The sequence below is a fragment of the Halyomorpha halys genome, unplaced genomic scaffold (genome assembly GCF_000696795.3).
Source record: "Halyomorpha halys isolate HHAL.00 unplaced genomic scaffold, Hhal_1.1 Scaffold932.1, whole genome shotgun sequence".
NCBI lineage: Eukaryota > Metazoa > Arthropoda > Insecta > Hemiptera > Pentatomidae > Halyomorpha > Halyomorpha halys.
Window position 1 is genome coordinate 343718 of NW_027115188.1, and position 22663 is coordinate 366380.

Below are 22663 nucleotides of genomic sequence, written 5' to 3' on the forward strand. Positions count from 1 at the left end.
TATAGATATAAATTTAAAAATAAATTTTATATTTCTATTAAGTTTTATAATTTATAATGAAGGTATCCGGGAATAATTTGTAGGAGGCTCAAAGGAAATTCTTCATAGCGAACAGGTTTAATTCTGTAGCGTGCAGATTCGTTTTAGTGATATAATGGTGAAAACGAACAAATTTCGAATGGTTCATTTGTCAAACAAGGCGTCTGCGGTGCAACGTGTTTTTCAAGTTTCGTTCTGCCTAGGGCTCACAAATTAAATGTGGCTGAAACTATAAGAAATACATCCTTAGAAATCTCAACTTTCTTTCGGACTGGGAATAAGGAGGGTTCGAGAAAGTTTTAATCTTCTACTTCATGGAATGAACCGACACCATTTTCAGGTCGAAATAACCATACGACGTTGAATTTTAATAAATCTGGTGGCAAAAAGACCATCATCAAGAGTAATTATCGGTTTCAGCTTAAAAACCCACCACATGTTGCCACCATGAGTACAAATTGAGGGGCTTAATGGATAAAATATTGCAATCTTTAATAACTTCATCTTTAGTTTATTCGATATTGAAACAATTTAATGGTTATTTAAATATAATTAAGGTCCATATAAGAATAAAAATGATTTTATTCATCTATTTTATAAATAATGTTATGTACGTTATACCTAATAATGTAAACGATGTTCCATTAGTTACTCATTTATTTATTTTATTTTATTCGTTTCTTGCAATCTATGAGCCGTCGAGGGTAAAATTAGTTAAAGTCAAAAAATGTTCAGAACTTTGGAAAAGTTCAATAAAGTTTTTTGTAAGGAACAGTTTACTTTTCCGATTAAAAGTAGTGAGTCGTAAGTATATCTAAATATTTAAGAATATTAAGGCCATGAAATAATTAGTATGAAAATGACATTGCACTTTTAAACTCAACGGTTAATTTTAATCATTTGTTTCATGCTAAATTATTATAGAATTAATATTGAAAAAACAAAAATTGATTTTATGGAGTTAAGTCATTCGGTCAAATAAAAGGCTCAATTAAAAAAGTAAATATTATAATTTCTGCTAAAATTCAATCTGTTAACAGAAACGCTTCTTTGGAAAATTAGAAACGAGAAATATTGTCACAGTAAATAATATAAATTATCTATTTTGAAACGAGCGAGGATTAACTTTAACACAAAGTAAGATAGTAAGCGAAAATGTGTGATATCGCACCAGATCTTTTTTTCTTTACTAACGTAGTTTATTCAAATCGAATTCAAAGCTAAACTGCATTTGAATTTGAACTAGTGTCAGACGAAATAAGTGAAATTGTTTTAAAAATTAAACGACGTCGAATTAGCTGTTGACTAATAACTAAAAGTAGCAGAATTTTCTTTAATATCTTATAATAGAATTATTATGAGACAAAATTCTTTTTTTAATATTTTTATTGAAATTTACAACTGTATATTATATAATACATTCAGTACATCTGATCTAAGTTAAATTGGAGTGTTAGAGGCGTGTAGAGAAACTACCCATTGGTAGCACTCTAATGACATTTTACATTAGCTGGTCTCCTGGTCATCTTCTTTTCAGACGCCTCGGAGGATTGTCAGGAATGGAGAAGGATGCAAAATTAGAAACTAGGGGGTTTCAGTGGTTACAGAGTTTATAATGGAAGGAATGATATCTGGTTCGGGCTAGATCGGTTACATAGGGAACATTAAGGTCTTTATGTATGATTTTAATTGTGACAAAGTAAGGAGCTAAGATTTTACGAAGGATTTTGGATTGTAAGGATTGGATACGAGAGGATTTCGGAGGTTTAGTGGAGCCTCAAAGCTCAACTCCGTATGTCCAGATTGGCCTTATTACAGTCATGTAGATCAGTCTTTTGTAATGAGTTGGAAGTTTAGACCGTTTGTCTAGTAAGTGCTGTAACAGTCGAAATCGACGTACAGTCTTGTGTGATGATTCCAGGTTAACCGTTTGTCCAGATGTAGTCCAAGGTAGGATTTGTTCGACAGGGTTAAGAGACAAAAATAAATCGAAGAGAGTAAAAAGAAAAAAAAAAAGTCGCAGCAATAATTAAACTACGTTATAATTTAAATTTAAATTTATTAGGTAATTAAATTAACGACTAATAATAAAAAATGGTCATCATTATCAACTAAAATAAGATTATAAACGATTAAAAGCCACTAATGAGTATAAACACATCAGTTCAGAAAAATAATTAGCCAGGTAGAAGACATGATGCTGCAAACATTTCTTCCCGCTAGAGATATATAGAGAATAAAACTTTTTTTTTTTATTTGTATATAGTTATCTAGAACTTCGAGTAATATCACGGTACAGTTTTCATTAGTTTTCAAATGGTATACTGCACCAAAAATATCAGCATAGAAAATATAATTTTGAGAAATAAGTATAAGAATTGATGATTTTTATGCCTCATTAAATTACATGTTCGAATAATAGACTAAATTTATTTACAAGAATAGAGAGAATTCTATTACTTCTCTATTAAGGAACCACCCCAAGGACTTGGGTTCTATTTTTGAAGAAGACTGCTCTTTCCAATCGTAAAGTTGCCTACATTAATCAAAGGGAAAGAAAAAAAAAGAAAGGAGGAACTTTGTTAAACGAACGAAAATAGTCCTTTGCGCAATTCCTAGATAAGGAGCTTCTGTTCTTAGTGAATAATATCGGATCCTAACTAGCAACAGGGGATCCGTGCTTCTCACCATATTACAGATACGGTTCTTGATCGCTCTGTAGAGTTTCAGTCGTTGGATTCTTAAAATGAAATTAGTAAATGCATGAAACAGATTTATATTCCAGTTAAACTTTGGAAAAATCAACATTCAACCGCAAGCTAAGATATGGATAATCTGAACGCTTCCCATCACCTATCGAAACTTCTACTTTTACTGAAATTATAATAATGGCTTCAGACCAATCAATTTGAATATTACATTCAGAGAATTTTAACATTTATTCTTACTAATTTCAAACCATTCTACACATAAAAATAGTTAATCGAGGCACTATGCCAACATTGTCAATCTATAATTGAAAGGCCTATAAAATTCAAAGGTACATGATATAACGTAGATTTTAGTATTATTGCATAGCAATAATTCTTATTTTTCAATGTCTGCTCTGAGAAATCATTAGTTCAAACCCATCAATAATTATTCTAATATATTTAGATGCAATGTATGGAATATATATTGAACATCAATGGGGATCATTATATTTTATGTTACACGGAGGTTTTCGTTATGAAAGGGTGAGCTGAAAATGAGCCAAAAAAAAATAATAATATACTTATTCATACATCGTCAATCAAACGGTGATACTTTGCTAGAAAAAGAATAATAATACGATTTTTACACATATAAAAAAATAATACAAAGAATTCTTCAACGGACTTCTCGATTCCACAATCTTTTTTTGAAGGACACAAATATATATATTTATTTTTTTTTTGGGAATCTTTTCGAATTTTTTCTAGATCGATGCGTTGAATTTTCTTTTTTTTTTAATAGATCGAAAGATTTTTTCCTTCACGACATGCATTTTATGTTCAATATAACTTTTCACTTGTTAAAAAAAAATCTAATGTACCCAAATTAAAGTCTCAAAAAATTCTTCATTTCCTTAAAATTTCAACGTTTCGGGCAGTCTCAAGGACAATTTTAAATACTAATTTACACTCAAATAAAATATTTAAAATCTTTTTGTCGGCTATTCTGTCCTGGTCACTAGTTTCAATCAAAATTATCCTATTTTGTCACTCTTTGATAAATATTAAAACTTGCTCATATTATCATATTTATGATAGTGTTAAATTGATTATTATTAAAAGTTTTTATATTTATCAAAGAGTGAGAAAATAGGGTAATTTGACTGAAACTAATGACTTGAGCAGAATAGCCTGAGAAATGTTTTTAAAATATTTTATGTGAGTATAAATAGGTATTTAAGATTGTCCTTAAGGATGAATGAATTGGACGAAACGTTGGGCTTTTAAGGAATAACAATTTTTTTAGACTTAAATTTTGATACATTTAATTTTATTTAAACATTAATAACTAGTCTCAAGGAAGTCTAAAGATTACATTAATTTTTTACGTTTGATAAAAAATACAATAGTTTTATAATTAATAGTTTTATTAATTTTACTTGTTTTTGAACATTAAGTTGACTAACAGTACACACTAAGGATCTTACACTGTTGTCTAAAATATATTTTCAACAAAGTACATAATGAAAATATTTTGCAATTTATATTTGTAAAACAATGAAGATCATTACTCAGGCTTTATAATTAAATTAAATATTGATTATATCGGTAAATAAAAAGTCGTTTTGCAATCATTATACAAATGTAAAATAAAAAAAAAAATTGAATAATGTCGGATGGTATGTCCAGTGTAGAGAATGATAGGGTGACCCCTGACGAAGGTGCCAAATTGAAATAAAATTCGGAGAAAAGACGTCTAAGACGTTTGTATTCGATTTTCAAATGTCGAAGTGCATTAAATTTGTACCTCGTCGTTCAGAACCTAAATAAAACTGTCCATCATAGATAACTCGCTATGAAGAGGTGTCCGTTAAGAGAAGCCTCAGTATACTATAAATCTTAGCAAACCTTGAAAAGAATAACACAGTTGCTCAGCCAAGGAACGCACTGAATGACTAATTCAAAATAAATCAAAACCATCTGCGTAAACCTCAGAGCTAGCTGATCAAGGACCCATCTTCTCTTCTTATCTAAGTATAACAGATAAGTCAACCTATACTCATTGCATAACACAATCAACTAAATAAACAACCGAGGAACCAACCCTAATCCCATTTTACAGAATCTTATTCACTATTCCATTTATCTATTACTCTGACACCTACGAAATTACAATTGAGTATGTATGTAAGGTGAAGATATAGGGTATGAAGTTAATGTACTGATTATGTCCGAATGTTATATTCTGTATAAAGAAAAGATATGAAACGTAAGGCTATAAACTAGCCAAGAGTAGTAAATAGTATAAATAAACTCCGTATGTCTACTACAAATATTAATTATGATATCCTTATTTCAGTATAACGAAATCGTACACAATTGCATAACGTGCCAACTGTACCTATTTTATTTTGAATATTTTCTTACCAGCTAAATTTTGATTCAATATTTGTCAAATTGAAATAGCAAATGAAATAACTTGTTACACTAATCATGCGGGTTCTCTATCCCAAAGAACTGAGGCGCTGGAAGCTTCCAGAAGTCAGTAGGTCACCCTCGAAGTTCTCTTGTTTAAAAGAAATTCAGAGGCCCTGATGAACCCCCGCCTTAATGAGAGAGTATTAATTTCTTCTTCCACCTCTCAACGCCCACTACCAGGGGACTACGGGTCGTTGACTGACCATAATTATAGGATTTTTTAATGGTTTTAATAAAAGCCAAGTTCTCTTCACTCTTTATTACTTAGTAACGGAAAAATCAGGAATCCGAAAATATTAATCTTACCCAGGAAGGATTAAATTTTAAATAAACTTCTTGAGAAGATTAATTCTTTTTGGACAGGAAATTAATTTTTAATAAGGAACAAAGCTAGCATCAATGATATATATATATATATATATATATATATATATTTTAATGTGTTCAGCTGCATGACTTTCTTCAAGTAACATTTTAATTTACATGTTACATTTAAGAATTCTGTCTTTATAGTAAGGAGAATCGATAACTGCAAATAAGATTCGATAGCAAATATAAAACCGACTCGCTAAGTTATTAATCTGAAAAAAATATTTTCAACTTTAAATTATCATTTAGTAATAATAATAATACATATTAATTGTACGGCTAAAAAAGACAGTTGTACGTAATGAAGAGATACAACTAGAAGTCATATACATAAATTACATTCATAAATAATTGTAAACATACTTATATAAAACTTGGTAAATTTACCTAGCTTCAATTCGATTGCTAATTTGGTTCTCTGTATGCCCCTGATAATTATTCGTTATTCGGATAAAAAAACTAGTTTTTGAAAAACTGTTACTCGGGAAATATTCAATGTGAAGAACTCTATTAGGACACTCATTTATGAGAATTAAACTTGGTTTTGGTTAAAAATTGGTTGCCGTAAAAATTAATTTTTTATTTTTAAAAATCAATAACATTATCATTTTATTTTTTCTGTGAATTAATAATCTGTGAAGATTTTAACAAAATATTAAGTTGGCGTAGGGTGGAGTCTTTTATTATGAAAAAAAAATTCAAAACCCGTTTTTGGGCATTAGTAGCACTCAAAAACCAATATCTCTTGTTTGTAATCTACTCTAGTAACTAATAAAAACACTATTATAGATTTTTCAATTTATTGTATGTTTATTATTCCATTTCTTTTTAATCCAAGCTGCAGAAAGCATTACCGAGATTATCTGGAAAATTATGCAAAATCCGGAAGCAGGATTAAATGTAAAACATGTCTTTATTAAATTTCCAAATTATCTAACAAGATTTTCAGGTACCAGAAAAAGTATTATGAAAAGAAAAAACGAATTATACGCACAGATGAAAAAGATTTTTCTACGTCAAAGTAATTCGTCCGACGGAGCGTTTCAATGGCTCCTTATTCCAGGCGGGCTTAAGATCCTCGGGGCGTCTTCTCATTCCAAGCTCGCGCCAAGATAGGATTACATTTCGCATAGGGGAATTTATTTTCTTTCTTAGTATAGAATGACTATTTACCAAGAAAATATAACCATATTTTTTCAAGAATGTTGTTAAATAAGGGCTAACGGTTAAGAAGTACTCACTACCTGTAATTGGCGAAAGGGTGTATCAAATAAGCATTTCATAGGCATTATTATAATGTAATATGAACTATGTTTAAAGCCATATTACAATTATTAATTTTTTTATTTAATGAACAATTGACTCCTTCCCAAATTTGAATGATGAGATGTTAACAAACGTTTAAAATTGTCATGAGGTCAAATAGATACCATTTTCTGAATTCTGTACCGTATTCAAATAGATGACAAAACTTTCCATTGATGAGCCAAACTACTTTTGATAGGTTTTGGCTCTGAGCACAAGATAACTGTTCCCTAACAGTTAGCTTTGGTAGAATAGCTGCGGTTCGACTACACTATCATTCTATTGCTAGTAATTCTACCACCAGTTTTCTTGTGCTCTAGCATCAAAGATGGAATCTAGCTATAATAACATATTTAATCATGTTAAAAACATATCTAGTAGTCTTATCTAGAGTGGGCAGTAATAGTGCAAACTAATGAAGAAATAGGATATGAGTTCAATAGACTGCAGAATATTTTAGAGTTCTTACTTGAACCATTGTTTTCTTTTATTTTACTCTGATACACAATTGTTTTGGGGGAAGGACATTGTCGATTTCAAAAAGTTCTATGGCATGTAAAACACTCTTATTCTAAATTTTACTGTTTCCCCCGCCCCCGCCGACACAATATCTTCAACCTGTTATAGGAGGGCCATAAATAAATAAAATCCATCTTCACATATCTCATACACATGTCAGATGGAGAAAATAATAATTAAAAAAATAACTTAGATTCTACAATATCTAAAGAACGAATTTTCAAAATGTATCTAAAAGCAAGGGAAAGAAAATTATTATTAAATCAGATATAGGTAAGGGATCTGATAATACTGTTATGTGAAGAATCAAAGGATGTCCAAACGTTTTCTGTATAGTTTAAAATAATTTTAATCTAAACAGGAACTTATAATTTAACAATACTACTGTTAGAAAATGTTAAATAATGTTACTGGTAATGGTGGGAGAACTTGCCGGCAATTGGACTTCCTAGCCTCTGGCTGCTACTTGAAGTTTCCGGTTCGTACTGACCAGAGTAAGGGTGTCAATAAATAAGGAGGTTGTAGTAGGTATTCTGAGGTATGCTTGAAACTGAAACTGTACACGCCACAAAAAAAGCAGGTTAGCGGTGTTTCAACAGAGGATCTTGCTGCGAGTCTCTAGAGTATACCAGAGTGTGTCTCATGAGGTGGTGCAGTTCTTAGCAGAAGGAGTTCCACTTGACATCCTCCTGCGAGAAGGCATGTTGAAACATATATACAAGAATTAAGCTCAACGGTCTGCTAAAAAATCTGCGAGCAGAAATCGGGGAGGATCCCAGAAAATGGGAAACCATCGTCTAGGAGGAGTAGAACCGGTGGCTGACCCAGAATGAATCTACCTTGAGGAAGTATTACCGACCGTATGGTCACGGTTAGAAAAATATTGTATACGAGTGAGAAAGTTCAGTGTGCTCAGCCCACCTCAACCGAGGGCCGAAGAGGACTTCTGAACGGCCACCAGGCAGAGGAGACGAAGAAGATATGAGAGTGGTGAGACGATTGAATTTCCACATTTATTTTCAAAATTTTAAATAGTTATATTTGCAACTTTTGATGATCAAACTGCAACCGCAGGAATTCCTCACAGGGCAGGATAAGACTGAATGAATAATATAAAAAATGGGCATTAAGATTCATTTCTACCGCCGAGAAATTAATATTAACAACACCAGGCTGGAAATGATCCCACAACAATCGCCATCGAGTATTCTGGGACTCTTTTCCAAACGTACTCAACAACCTTCACCTCATCTAAATAATGATTATATGGCAGTGTCCAATGGTCCAAAGAGATCGTAATTATAATGAGGTGTGCCAAATTAATAAAAATAAATAATTCGCACTTACATTCCCAGGTATAGAGAATGTTTTAATATACAAAATGTTAATACAATTAAATAAAAATTAACTGCACTCGCGGGAAAAATGCTTTATGAACAATTCTTACTAACGTTTTATTCATTATTATACTAGCTTAGCATCCTTATTATATCTATGTTCCTTTGCAACTTCATAAACGTAATAAATATAAATATCTATCACAAGTTTAGTTATTATTAAAATTTATATTCTGTTGATAAAACATTGGATGAAGTTATGGTTCACAGACTGAGGAGAACACAAAGGAACGAGACAATTATCATTTCTAGCAACTAAACAAACAAAAATAACTCTATCTATTGTGTGATCACCAGCCACCATTACAATTAGTGACCACAATAGTGACAAGCACGGTAGTTATTGCGGTGGAAGGTTACAATAGTTTGGAGATGTTAATGATCAGCGGTCGTCCCAACGATAATGATCTCGGTTCATCATCAGCTACGTTATTTTTTCAATTTACAATTTCCTAACAAAACTGTACAACAGGCAACCACGAAAAACTCTCAATTGTTCCAATAATTCGTAAATATTCAGAGGGCCGAGTTATAATAAGCATTATTATTTTTAACCTAATATTTTTTTATAAAATAAAGATTTAAACGATTTTTCTTAAAATTCATATATAGGATATAAGTCTTTTAAACGATTTGGAATATTGCTTACTCTGAAGCTTCCATTCATAATTATAAAATTAAATTTTCTTTTTTTGTCGCATTTTTCTTTAAAATAATAGCCTATTGTAGAGGATCGGAGGTCATCTATGAGGGGTAGTACATATTATACTTCAAGATTCCTGAATGTTTGATATGCACATACATAAATAAATAGATGGAAGTATGTATTTTTTTTCTATCACTACCTTTATGGTTTGGCGAACCATCACAGGTCTCCTAATCGACAGCTTTGATTACTTTTTTAATTTTGTATGATCTCGGATTTCTATGCCTACGTTTTAAATCGGATACCTTGTGTCCAATAGCTGAAAACGTATTTTCTATAGACTGTTGTGCCGAAACAGCTTTTATCATTTGGATGAAACATCCCAAAAGTTTCTGCTTTAGGAACTTTAAATTTAATAAATGAAATAAATCACCGAGAAAAAAAAATTATTAAGAAATTTATACTGAATAAAACTTGAAAATATTATGCTAGGAGCCTTGGTCAATGCAACTGAAAAAAAAAATCTTTCCTGAATGGATATATAAATAATGAAAAAATCAACTATATGATCATAGCGAAACTAAAAAATTAAAAAGAAAAAGGACATGGATAAAAATTCTATTATAACAATACCGCTGAGCTTTCATGTAGCGATGGAAATACCACAATTCTCCTAGTCATCATTTCTCAGTTATATATGTGTGGAAAAAAAAACAACAGAAAAATGCGCTAAAGCTCAACAATATGCTAAGATTAAATGAAATGGAAATGGATAATTCCATTATAATTAACTGCTGAAGCATGGACGTGACATTTCTGCGCGTACTTATTTCTCTGCAAACATTATTTCCATTCGTATTCTAGCTGATTCCCTTACAATCAACTAATGCAATCAACGTGAAATATATTTTTGAAGATAAATAAATTAATATTTCGCAGATCATTTTTCTTATATATATTATATTATATCATATTACTATATTATATATTATATTGTATATATTTAAATAGTTATAATGACAAATAAGTAGAAGTAGACGTGTCTTCAGAAAATCTCTACGAAGGGATCCTATGCATTTACACTGGGAGGTCATTGTCACTGTAAGTTATCAGATATTTTTGATACTGCACAAAGGATGTGATGATGCGTTAGTAAATGTTAGGTTTAGCGGATGCTATTAATAGCCTAGATAATTTTATCGCAATGAAGAAAAAAAGGAGCCTCTCTTATCGTAGCGAAGAATGCACAGCCTCAACGCGGCAGGAAGGTACTAGGAGAATCACTGACCTGCGTATTCAAAGATATTGCACTCACATCATGAATTATTTCGCTAAAGGACTTGATGCAGTTTGGTGACAGAGGTGAATAGCCTCAGCAACAAACAGCTGAATACTGTAATTGGGAAGATCACACAATGGAAGAGCTGTCAATGGCGATGAAAACGATCTGTGACGTGTAGCTTTGTCAGGGGCGGGCGGCCGTGGCCTCCATTCGAGAGTGGAGTCTTCATTGTCTCAGAGTGGCCATTATCAGGCTCTGCATTCGTCCAAATTTTTACTCTTAAGTGGTCTTATGTCGCCTTTATCGAGGGTCCGTTTAACGAACTCTTCTTATTATGAGTTGATCAGCACTAATGCCTACATGTTCACAAAGACGATTTAAATTTCACATTTATTTTTTTAAAGTAACGCTTTTGATTATTTCAATATTCCTATTTTCTCCTAATGCCGAATTTGAGCTTCGCATTACATAATATTGGAAAAATATGATCGCTCTGTTTCTGTTGTTAAATGGTTCATGAGTTAATTTATTAAACTGTTGTTTCAATTATTGTCTTATTATTATTATTGTCTGCTAACATTTATTATTAATGTTTATAAAAATATATAATATTAAAAAAATTAATCCTGTTAGAGTATTAATGAGTGAAACATATCTTCGGTCCAATACCAAACTGGCGTATCCACGGATTCCTGAGAACATTGTGTTTGCATTACGGTTGCTGTTAAGGGAAGAAAGTTATTCCAAATTACAATTTCTGAAAACGATAATGAGAGCAATGCAGCCGCCATCTATAGGCCAACATGCTTACCTTAGCCAGCTAACCTGCAATCCAGAGAGCAAAATTGAGAGAGTGAAACAACATAAGAGCTGAGCTCAAGATTGGATAATTTTCTTTGTATTAAAAAGAATTTAATCATGAATGGATATATTAACACTAGCACCAAGCAGAGGAAAGAAGAGGATGAAGAACAAGGAAGAAACTAAGCTTACGTAATGTTAATCTTAATGTTCTATACACATTTCACTGAGAACTTCATTCATCACATGTATCCGTTCATTGTTCATCTTCCGAGTTATTATTGTATTCTTTATCAACACATTTTATGTACTCGTAGCTAAAATTACGAAGTAAGATCGTAATCTGTTTTGCATACCTCATATGTTCGCACGTTTTTTTTTACTGTATAACCAAGAATTAAGGGTTTAATTTTAATTTGTAATGTGAAATTTATTTATTTTATTAACTTATTTATGTTATCTGACTTTTATGTGAATGTATGTTATTCCCCACCAACCTTCTCCCCAAATATGTTATCCACGGTCAACTATCTTCTCGTTATTCGTTTTTTTTTTTTCCGGCCATTAGAGTCCTATACTGCCTAACTATGGTTGGGGGTCAATGTTTTTCATTTTGTCATGACCGCCTCAATGAAAAAAGTCAACAGCCCAGGCCGGATTCAAATCGGTACCACTAATAGACATCAAATTGGTACTACTGTGTCTTAACCACTGAGTTACGGGAGGCCCCCATTCTAAATTTATTTTATTCTCTTAACTTTTCAGCCCGCATCACTTTTCACCTGCAGTAGCAGACTATATTGATTCATTCTGATATATATATTTTCAATATATTTTAATGGCATTGGAATTTTCCATACAGCCAGGTATATATTTATTTATATTCCCATTATTTTCACTATGGCTGGGGGTCGAAGTTTTTCCTTTTGTTGAACCACCACTCAATGAAAAAAGACGTCCCTAGTTCGGATTCGAATCTGCACCGCCAATAGATCTCGAAATGGTAAGACTGTGCCCTACCATTGAGCTACAGGCGGCCCCATAATATTTAATAGAAATGGATTATCAGAATTAAACTGTTGCAGATATAAATAAACAGTAGCTGCTTTCCAATTTTGATATAAATAAATTAATGACTTTGGATATTTAATTAGCGGCGTCACTCTTTCTAGCAAATTGAATACCACGTTAAGATGCGATAAAACCCAAGACAGCAAGATTTCAAATATGCCACTTCGGTTTTTGGACGACGAAATATAATGTTCGTTCATCACTACACATCTTTTTATTTTAGCATCTGTTGAAATTACTACATGATGTTTGTGTTCATATTTTATTTAATTATATATTATATAGTGGAAGAGATAGAACACGTTACTGCATTTTATTGAATAAAATAAACCGTAGGTATATAATGTAGTTCTAATCGTTTTTCTTTCTATCCTTCAACTGTATTTCTTTATGAGGTGTGTTGAATTAAACAAGACCTATTATATTGAAATTATATGTATTTACACCAAGTACATTGTACCTGTCAATAAGTACACCATTATCGGGCCCTTTGTCTACGCTAAGCTAGCCCCTAGCTAACCCAGTTAGTGTGGGTCCATGTTTTCCTTTCATTAGCCTTTGCTCAGATCTGTCCAATTTAGCCGCTCCATTTCACAACCTAAACGTGAACGTCTTAAGGGCTGTTATAGTTTATAACGTAATTAATGATAACAAAGCTTGTTGTTTTAAATTAAGTGGCATTCGAGTGAATAAAAATAAATTAGACCTGTTAAACCGCAATTAGAATGTTCTCTGAGTTTGGGTTAAAGTCCGAGAGTGGTAGATAATGTAAGTACATGAGGTGACATAAGGAATAGTTTTCTTAATACATACTGTCTGTAGATAAATAAAAAACTAAGTCAAAACATAAAACACAAACAAAATAAATCTTTTGAGATGGTTTTTGATTTTCTACTAGAGTATTTGATGCTCCACCTCCATGATTTTTGGGGAAAAAAATATGAATCCATTTTCAAAAAAATGTTTGTGCTGGAAATTTGATGATAAAATCGTCTTGTTGGACTTCAGTTTCATTTTCTGAATTCAGAATCAAAATATTTTTCATTATATTAATGTGTTCTAATTGAATTACTGTAACTTTATTTTCTTGCACATTCAAAACCTGACAAACAATTTTCAACTTCCTTTGTTAGAAAACTAACAAAAACTTTCCTTCTGTAAACAGTTTACAGGATTCTCTAAACAATTTACAGGATTCTGAAAACATATTTTTAACGCCCACTGCTTCCACAGTTTGACAAACTTGATCCTGGTTGATCACAATCGAAAATTCCTCCATATTCGCCACTGATTTTTTTCTCTTCATTTGAGAAAACTGTTCAGCACTCAAAAATCAATTCTTCGTTTTCATTATGAATATCTGAAACATCAAAATCTAGACGTTCATCAATTGCGGCGAATTTGGTCCTCAGCAACAATGTTGATAATATTTTCCACCTTCATATTATACTACTGGCTGGGGAAGAGCAGTTGCATCTTTATCGGTATTTGTTTCCGCATTATGATCTTCACATAATTCCACGAATCCACTAAAAACAGAATAGTCGGGATTAATTTCTTCATGATGATTTTTTATGATTGGGCTGTCTTATTTGTCTGTTAGTTTTTTTATTTCAGTTCTGTGTGAGTTTGGTTAACGTCATTATCTAGTTCAATTTTTTTGTGCTCATCTGCGGTCGAAGCGCCTTCGATTCGTTATCTTTTTCTGATGAGGTTTCGTAGAGTTTTTCTATTTTATTATAAGGAACATTTTTTTTTCTTTCTTTGGAATATATAATTTTTTCCCCTTCAACTTATTTTCAAGATTTTTTTTTTTTTAAGCTAGTTATGTTTTTCTATGGTTATAATGAAGCTGCATATTTTTTCTTATCTACATAGCTGTTTTCTGCTTTAATTGTGTCAGCATGGCATCAACTATTAGGCAATTTTTTAAAATTTATTCTGGCCAAATCTATTGTTCTACTTCAATTTCTCGATTGAATACGGCGGGTATGAAAATTTGTTAATTCTAGATCTCTGTAAAATCTTAGATAATAGAGATATAACTGGTACCCTTCTCTATTAAGTAGGTGCTAATAACTAGAACAATAGTTCTATCCGATCCGTCTTTCAAATATTGAGAACCACATTCTTCAGTTATAATTTTTAATCGGTATCTAGCTTTAATAACTACATAAAATAGGTAATTATAAATAATATTTTTATAAAAATTTACAAATACCATACATATTTGCAAAATTTTATTTCAACCAGGCCAACAACATTTTCCTACTTGATGAAAATGAAGCGCTCTAACCTCATCCACATTACTTATATTAAAAGCCAAGTAAGGGCGCATAAGCCGCTGCTGGTCATTCCGTATATCCTGGATATTCTTTCTTATCATGGAGCAGAACCTAGTAATTGATTTTATTTTTGTAAAAATGTGAAATTATTCAACTAAAAAATCAATTACCATCCACGCTTAGGCAAGTGAGGCAATAACTATTGCATATCTTATTTTTTACAGATTAAAACATTAATTTTATTATTACACCATACCAAGTAATAAAGACTTGAAAAGTACTTCATAATAAATTTATATATAGAGAACATTACTCTTGAATTTTTACACTCTATTTTATGTAAATAATATTGGTGTGTGTGTATATATATATTTATTTATTTACTTATTTATTTATTTATACACGCTATTATTCTCATATCCTCCCAGTACATAAGCCGACAGTTCATCCTGGACAGTGAAGGTCGGGACGAGGACACAGGACTAAGTTAATAAGGCTCCTTCTCATTTAGCCAACAGTAAATAAACTGCCACCATTCCCAAAATGGTTCCTCCACTCCTTTATTTATGTCCTTTAATACCCTTTTATCAAAATCTCAACAAGAACATCTAGTTGAAAAACAGTACTCATGTTTATAAAATACGTTGTTGATAAGAATAATTAAAATTTATTTTTTCTAAAATTAACTAATCCTACGTTTTTAATATTAATTTAATGAGAGGCAAGGAATAATGAATTTTCCAAGTTCATTATTAATGCATTTGAATATACTTGATTATTTTTTACTTAATAATGAAAAATTAAAAACATATATTTATAATCATGTTAAGTTTTTCTTCAATTTTAAAAATTCCCTTACATATTTACTTTATTAAGGAATCAACAGGTTTTATTTTTAACTTCTGCAATGAAAAAATAAATATTAATTTAAAAGTTACTTCAAGTATTACTAAAAGATTGTTGCCATTAGGCATTTTAATTGTTGTTGCCTGTATAGATATAACTGCAGACATATACATACCAACTAGAGCAGGTAATTAACGGGTTGTCATCCAGTTTTAGATTAGAAAGGTAGAGCAATACGATCCTTTTGGGAAATAAAATTCAACCCTCACAGGTCGAAATCAGACAAATATCTTCTACAAGCCGGAAGTGGAGGGTTCTACTCCAACGCGCTCAGCAATTAAAAAGTTCTCATTAACTTATTCTACATTTTCACTTTTTTTTCCCTAAACTACTCTTGTAAGTTTCAATTAAACAAATTAATTAAAAATAACTTCTCAGTACACTCAAGAGTTTCGCAATTTAAATGAAAGAGGCAATGAAAATATCAGAACTAGAATAGAAAAATAAAAAATTCCTATCGATCCATAAGTTTATCAAACGTGAGAATTACAAGGATATATATATTTACATTTTACCTTTTTTTGATATCCACTATGATGATTTGATGGTTGGATATTTTAATTAACCTGTCAGTATCAAGAGCTGTATCTAAACCCTGAAATGAAAAAAAATACTCGTTATTTTCACAATACCATTCTAATTTCCATATAATTATGTGAATCCATATTTATTGGGTTATGGTAGAGAAGAGTCCTTTCACAATAGGGCATTATAAAGTCATAAACATAATTAATTTCCATAATACTGATTAAAAGTAATATATAAGTAAAAATGTCCAAAGCACTGTAGAATTAAATGAAAATTTATAAAAATGTGATATTTTTTCTTTTCTTTATATTTAGTTAGAAATTGATATATAAGAAAAACTAAATATACAGTGTGAAAGGGACTGAGAAATATTAATATAGTAGGAGATAAAAACGTAGGTATTAAAATGGCCAGCGAGAACGAAAAAAAATATCGAAATTCAATTATTTAGACGACTTTCACTAAATATTTGTTTAAACCAGATTTTTCATCAAAGCAATGTTGACTAACAAATTAGGTGTCCTTATTTGTTTCAAATATTACAACAATGTCAAGAAAATTCATGTGATAAAAATATATACGAAATTGTTTTGAAAAATTTTAGAAACTAAATTATCAAGAGTATCTACAAGACTTTCAACATAAACCGTCTGACTTAATTATTCTGCGTTTACTTATTGTGTCTTTGTTATAGTCAAAAATCTAAAAAATATGATATTTTAGACGATTTAAAACCTAATTATATATATTAGTCTAGTGTAGTAAGAAGTATTGAGAATTCACTAATATAAAAGTATCCCCAAAAAATAAATTTAATCGAAACAAAATCAGGACATGATTTGATAAAACGATAGTAATATCAGAAGGTTGTTCAGTAACTCTTAAATCAGCTCCTAAACAACCATTATTGATTAGAATATAATTCACATTCTTTTATTATTATCGTTGAAAAAAAAAGTTATACAATCACTTGCGAACGTAATAGTATATATATTTTTTCTATTGCATAGGCTATAAATGTCGCCAGCGTTAGAGTGGCAAAATAAACAGAACTGGCTGGACAAAAAAACAGGTTTCTTTGTTGCAAATTTTTAGTGCATCATTTATTTGTAACACAGCTTCTGAGGCTGTTGTCAGTATTAAGAATTGTGATAATTCGTTTCTAAAAAATTAAAATATAATTAGAATGACGTGACGACCTATGGTTGAGCTAAATTGTGTAGAGAAACAATGAGCTCAGTATGAATTTGTGTGAACAGAATAAATTATCATCAAAACTAACTAATATCGCCATCAACTGTGAAGATAAAACCGTCTCGTAAGAAAGTGGTTTTGAAAATAGAATACCTAATAATTCGGGAGCTAAATTTTAATGATATTTATTTTTATTCGCAGCATAATGTTAGGATTTTCAAGAGTAAAAAAAAAAAAAAAGTTTCTCCCCAGACTTTTTACAATAGTTAAATAGGGGGTTTCTAACTAGTTTCAGAATATCAAAGTTGAGTTTTCGTTTTTTCACTACACCATACTTAGTAGGTTGTTCTCTCTTTTGAAGTCCAGTATAAGTTGATTTTTGTTTTTGATTTATTTTCATCTGCGTTACAAGCATAAACAAGTCAAAATATGGTCCCCATCAATTTTACCCACGTTGCATAGGGAACATTTCGGTGAGCCTTCCTTTGCCGAAGTTAATGCCATGCCTGTCCGATGTAGGTGTTTTCGAAGAAGGTAGCCTTCTGCAAAAGCTGCTTTACTCTCTTCCTTTCCGCTTGGGCTTCGTTTCAGATGTTCGTCCTGTCTTCATAATAACAGCATATAGATGTTTCTGTTCTGAAAGCTAGTTGTGTAATAGGCTGATTCTTCGCACAACCGAACTTTGCTAAATTGGTAGCTAGTTCATTACCAAGTTCACCAACATGGTCTGGTAACCGTTGTGTAGCTATAATTCTTCCTATTTTCGCTATCACAGCTACTATGTTCCTCTCCTTCAATGAGTAATCCTGTAGTCCCTGATGTAGATAGTTTCCGAATAGCGTCTTGAGAATCTCTGAAGATGGAGGTGTTTTCATCACTTTACTAACTAAAAAGTCTAAATTTCTCCTTCATGATTGTCACACCCAGTTCTAGCGGGGTATGGCAGTTGGAAGTAACTTCAATAAATTGGCTTAAGGTCCGTTGTTAATACATAATGCAGAACCATTTGTATAAACGTTTATCTATTGATGCGTTAAATATACGTCAAAACGGCCAGTACCTCTAAAATTCGCTTATTTTGTAAACGTGTTGATATATTACTTGCTGCATCTCAGAAATTGTTTCTTATTACATAGGAAAAAATTGTTGTTTTAACCGTAATATTGGTCCTTGGAGGTAAAAATTGATGAAAACTGAAAAGACTCATTATTTTTTTGTCTTTTTGAAAATTTCAAAATTAACCTGTCGAAGTTAAAAACTTGGATTTATCACTAGCCACCTATTTCACATAACACGCCAAAAAGTCAGAACTACCTCATTTCATGCTAGATAAAATTTACTATATCGGGGGACAATTCTTGGCACTTCTTTTGGGGAGTGTGAGGTTGCATGATGATAAAGCACGATGCAACTAGCTCCAAGGATCTGGGTTCAAATCCAGCTGTAGCAGATAATTATTTTCTGTTACACTGTAGCCCTGAGTCAACCCTTTGGGTTCTGGAACCCTCTTGGGATCCACCCAGTAGATATCTTTAATTGCGGTAATATCTGGTGACTAAGCGTGACCTTGAAATATCAACTCCTTGCATAATCGTTGTTCTAAAAAGCAGTGCCTCCTTACAAAGTACTGAACCCATGACCATGACCCTTTTCATGGGTCTTAGTGGTACACATTAATATTATTCTTGACCCTTAATTACTAAAATTACTAATTAATTTGTAATTACTAATTTGATATGAAGCAACAGTTTGTGCGAAAATTTCGCAAGGGTCAGCAATTAATAATAATAATAGAAGATACATATATAAATTAAATAATCAAGATATTAAATTTGGTAACCCATTCGGCGTGAAAAGCTACGTTCGTGACATAATCTTAACTAGCTATTGCCCTACAACGTGAAAACAAGAATGACACTGTAAGATATTGTCACTCGGGGTACTATACATACATAAACTATATGATACATATCGCTGCATTAATAAACTATAATAAAGTAACACGATAAGTAGCTACTATAATCTGATTAATATAATCACAGCCACTCCAGGCCAGTGTTGGCAGCCTATTTGCATAAACGCCTCAGGTCGTCGTAACTTCAAAGCCAAGGTGCGTTTTCTCTTTTAACGATTATTTTGTAGAAACGACTCCTCCTCTCCTCCCCGAAAAAAAATTATAATAAAACGACATACTATAAAATTATTTATAAATCAATGAAATATTAAAAAAACATTTCTTTAACAAGATTAATTTTAACGTTATTTTACCGATTCACACATTGAACCATTGTTAAATGATTATTTTAAACAATACAGACTGCGTTAAAGTTTATTTAAAAAAAGGAATTAAAACAAAAATAAACGTAAAACTAAAAATTACTTACTAATTGAATAAATAAGCTTTCTGAATAAACATAATATCTGTAAAAGAAAAAAAGGTAAAGCCGCTGTTGGTAGTAAGTCTATGAAATATAAATTGCGTTAGAAGGAAGCCGACCTATTTACCCTCTTGCTTCTTCATTCCTTATCTCGAGACACTCTTGATATGTAACGGAACGAAGAATAACTAAGTCTTTACTTCTTTCTTTGGTTTTTTTTTTCATTCTCAGTATAGTCCTTTTGTACTGCAGAGGTTCTTTACAAAAAAAAAGATTTATGAAGCTTTATTATTTATACCACATTATTTAATTATTTCACACACTATTAATTTTTTATATTTTCAAATTAATAATAAAAATAAAAATATAACGTCGAGTCAAACCTGAAAATATACATTGGCTCACATGTCTAAAAGTGTACTTCTATTAAAAAGGTTATAAAACCTATGCCAAGGACTTATAGTGCAATAGCCCAAACGCATTGTATAGAACATACATCAAATAATTTTAAAATTTTCTACCACGCACCAATAAAAACATTTCTGATGGTCCTAAAATCCTTACTAAGTATCTAATTAATTTATAAACTAACAGATTATGTCTTTTATTTGGTTTTTAGCCTATAGCTCCGAAACAATGATTCCTAACGAAATTGACAATTTAAACAGAATTGAATTAAACCTCGAATGTCGTTAACATTAATAAGTCATTAATTTTGTCACGTTGTATATGGTATGCCGTAAACAAAAAAAAAATATTCATTTTTTTCTGATTTTGCCAAGAACTGAGGTATAGCATTACATATGAAGGACGAAATTTAGGTCTCTATTTTTATTTGTTGCTTATAAATACCAAATAGGGGAAACCTGTACTGAAAAGTATAAAGGATTAAAGTCAAAAAAATGACGATGTACATAGCAAGTCTCAGAAAACAATTCTGTATCGATTGATATAAAGGATTTAAGTTATATATTAAAATAATATCCTGGTTAAAACAAAACTGCTCTGAACGGATAAGTTTTTATATAGAAATTTTTTAAGTTTATTTTTCATTTCCTGAAAAATCAAGAATATGGACATCTTTATACTTATCAGAACAGCAATAATACAATAAAACAAATTAAATAAGATTAAATAATGTGTATAATGAGTATTACAGTGCAATAATTCAATAACTAGTCGTAAACTAATAGTTCTGGTTGAATGTGTACTTTATAGTACTTGAGACCAGCTATTACAGCCGAGTAACAAATGGAATAGATGTGTCCGTGTTAAATATGGTAGAAACTTATTTTTAAAATTGATTGCAAATGTGTGCTTTATTGGTTCGATTTTATTCATCGGGCTACTGTATTTTCCATTACAATTACACTCAAACATGTAGCATCTATCGCGAAACTAAGCACTCTTTACACTAGCAATTACTTCTGTCAATCGATTTAACCATTTAAGTTAAATCGTTAATTAATTAATTTGATTGTACGATTAATTTAATTTTTTTCCTCGCCAAAGGGAAGCAGATTTTATCCAAGTTCAAATTGAACTGTAAGGTTAGAAAAATTTAAACTAATATTGTTCACTATAGATCGTCGTCAGTCCTTATTATTATTATATTATTATTTCCTAAAAACATTAAAAATAAATTAGTTGCCTGCTGCAAGTATTGGAAATTGCGATGACTTCTTTATAAGACATTCCCTGCTACGTAGAAGCAATGTAATGGCTATACTTTCACCTTCGTTCAGACTGCCGAGTTACCCACTGATCGTTCATAAAATCCAGTTTTAACGAGATATAATTATCTGTAGCTATAAATCTGTTAGTGTATAATGACAGTCGTTTATTAGCGAAAGTTATATACTTTTTATATAAGCATTGGAATGTTCTGCTTCGCATCTGATTAAGCGTAGACGTGTCAGCAGGTAGTTGTGTGTCTATAGGCGTTAAATGTAGAGCGAAAAATTAACGTTTTTAATAATCATATATTATAATAATATATTATTAGTTCAAAAAGTCTTTAAAATTTCATTAAGAGAAAAAATCTACACCATCTTAGTTTCTATTGATTGGGCATCATGTCATTTTATTATGACAACTTTACACTGATGTGTGACGACGTTCTAATCTTTCAAGAAAATGATAATGAAAATAACTGAAGGGAATCTTACCTATCCGTCCCGTCATAATGATTCCTCCATAATCAAACCCATATCGCATAATTGGAGGATCTCTCATCTCACCTAGAAAACATTTACTAATCACGAATATTTGTAAATTTACTTATATCTAGCAACAATGTAAAATTAGATAGAACTAGGAATCTTAGTATAAACAACAAGAACGGAGCATGATAAGGCAGGTTTACACGCTAAAATTTAACGTCGGTTTTATCGGACTAACATAGTACTACAACAGATCAGCACTTTACCTGAAATAATACATCATATATGAAACAACGCATGATAAGTCGAAACGTAAATACTCATGTTTATAAAACAAATTTTAACATTATAACTTATCTTACTCTCCAGTACATATTACATTATATGAGGCTATCAGAGCAAAAGTGGCCTAACTCACGAAATGTTTTCACTCTAATATTGAAAACATTTAGTTCATTTTTTTTAATACTGGAAAACTTTTTTTTTATTCGCACAGTGCATCCTTTGAGTGTTTGATGCCTCTACAGAGGTATAGTTCAATTTTAATTTGGCCTATCTAAATAATTCTGTTTTAGTCAAAATACTAAAATAAATTATATATAAATAAATA

The 22663-nt window shown here is 31.1% G+C and overlaps 1 protein-coding gene and 1 long non-coding RNA gene across 2 annotated transcripts in view; one reads left to right on the forward strand and one right to left on the reverse strand.

Moving 5' to 3' along the window:
• Positions 1–22663, reverse strand: part of LOC136796985 (uncharacterized) — a 173561-nt gene that overhangs the window by 79514 nt on the left and 71384 nt on the right. Inside the window, exon 2 of the long non-coding RNA XR_010844782.1 lies at positions 16307–16386. This is a non-coding gene — a long non-coding RNA (uncharacterized lncRNA). The remainder of the gene's footprint in view (positions 1–16306; positions 16387–22663) is intronic.
• The window catches only part of LOC106687228 (coagulation factor X), a 71619-nt gene that overhangs the window by 22600 nt on the left and 26356 nt on the right, over positions 1–22663 (forward strand). The gene's annotated exons all lie outside the window — the stretch shown is intronic.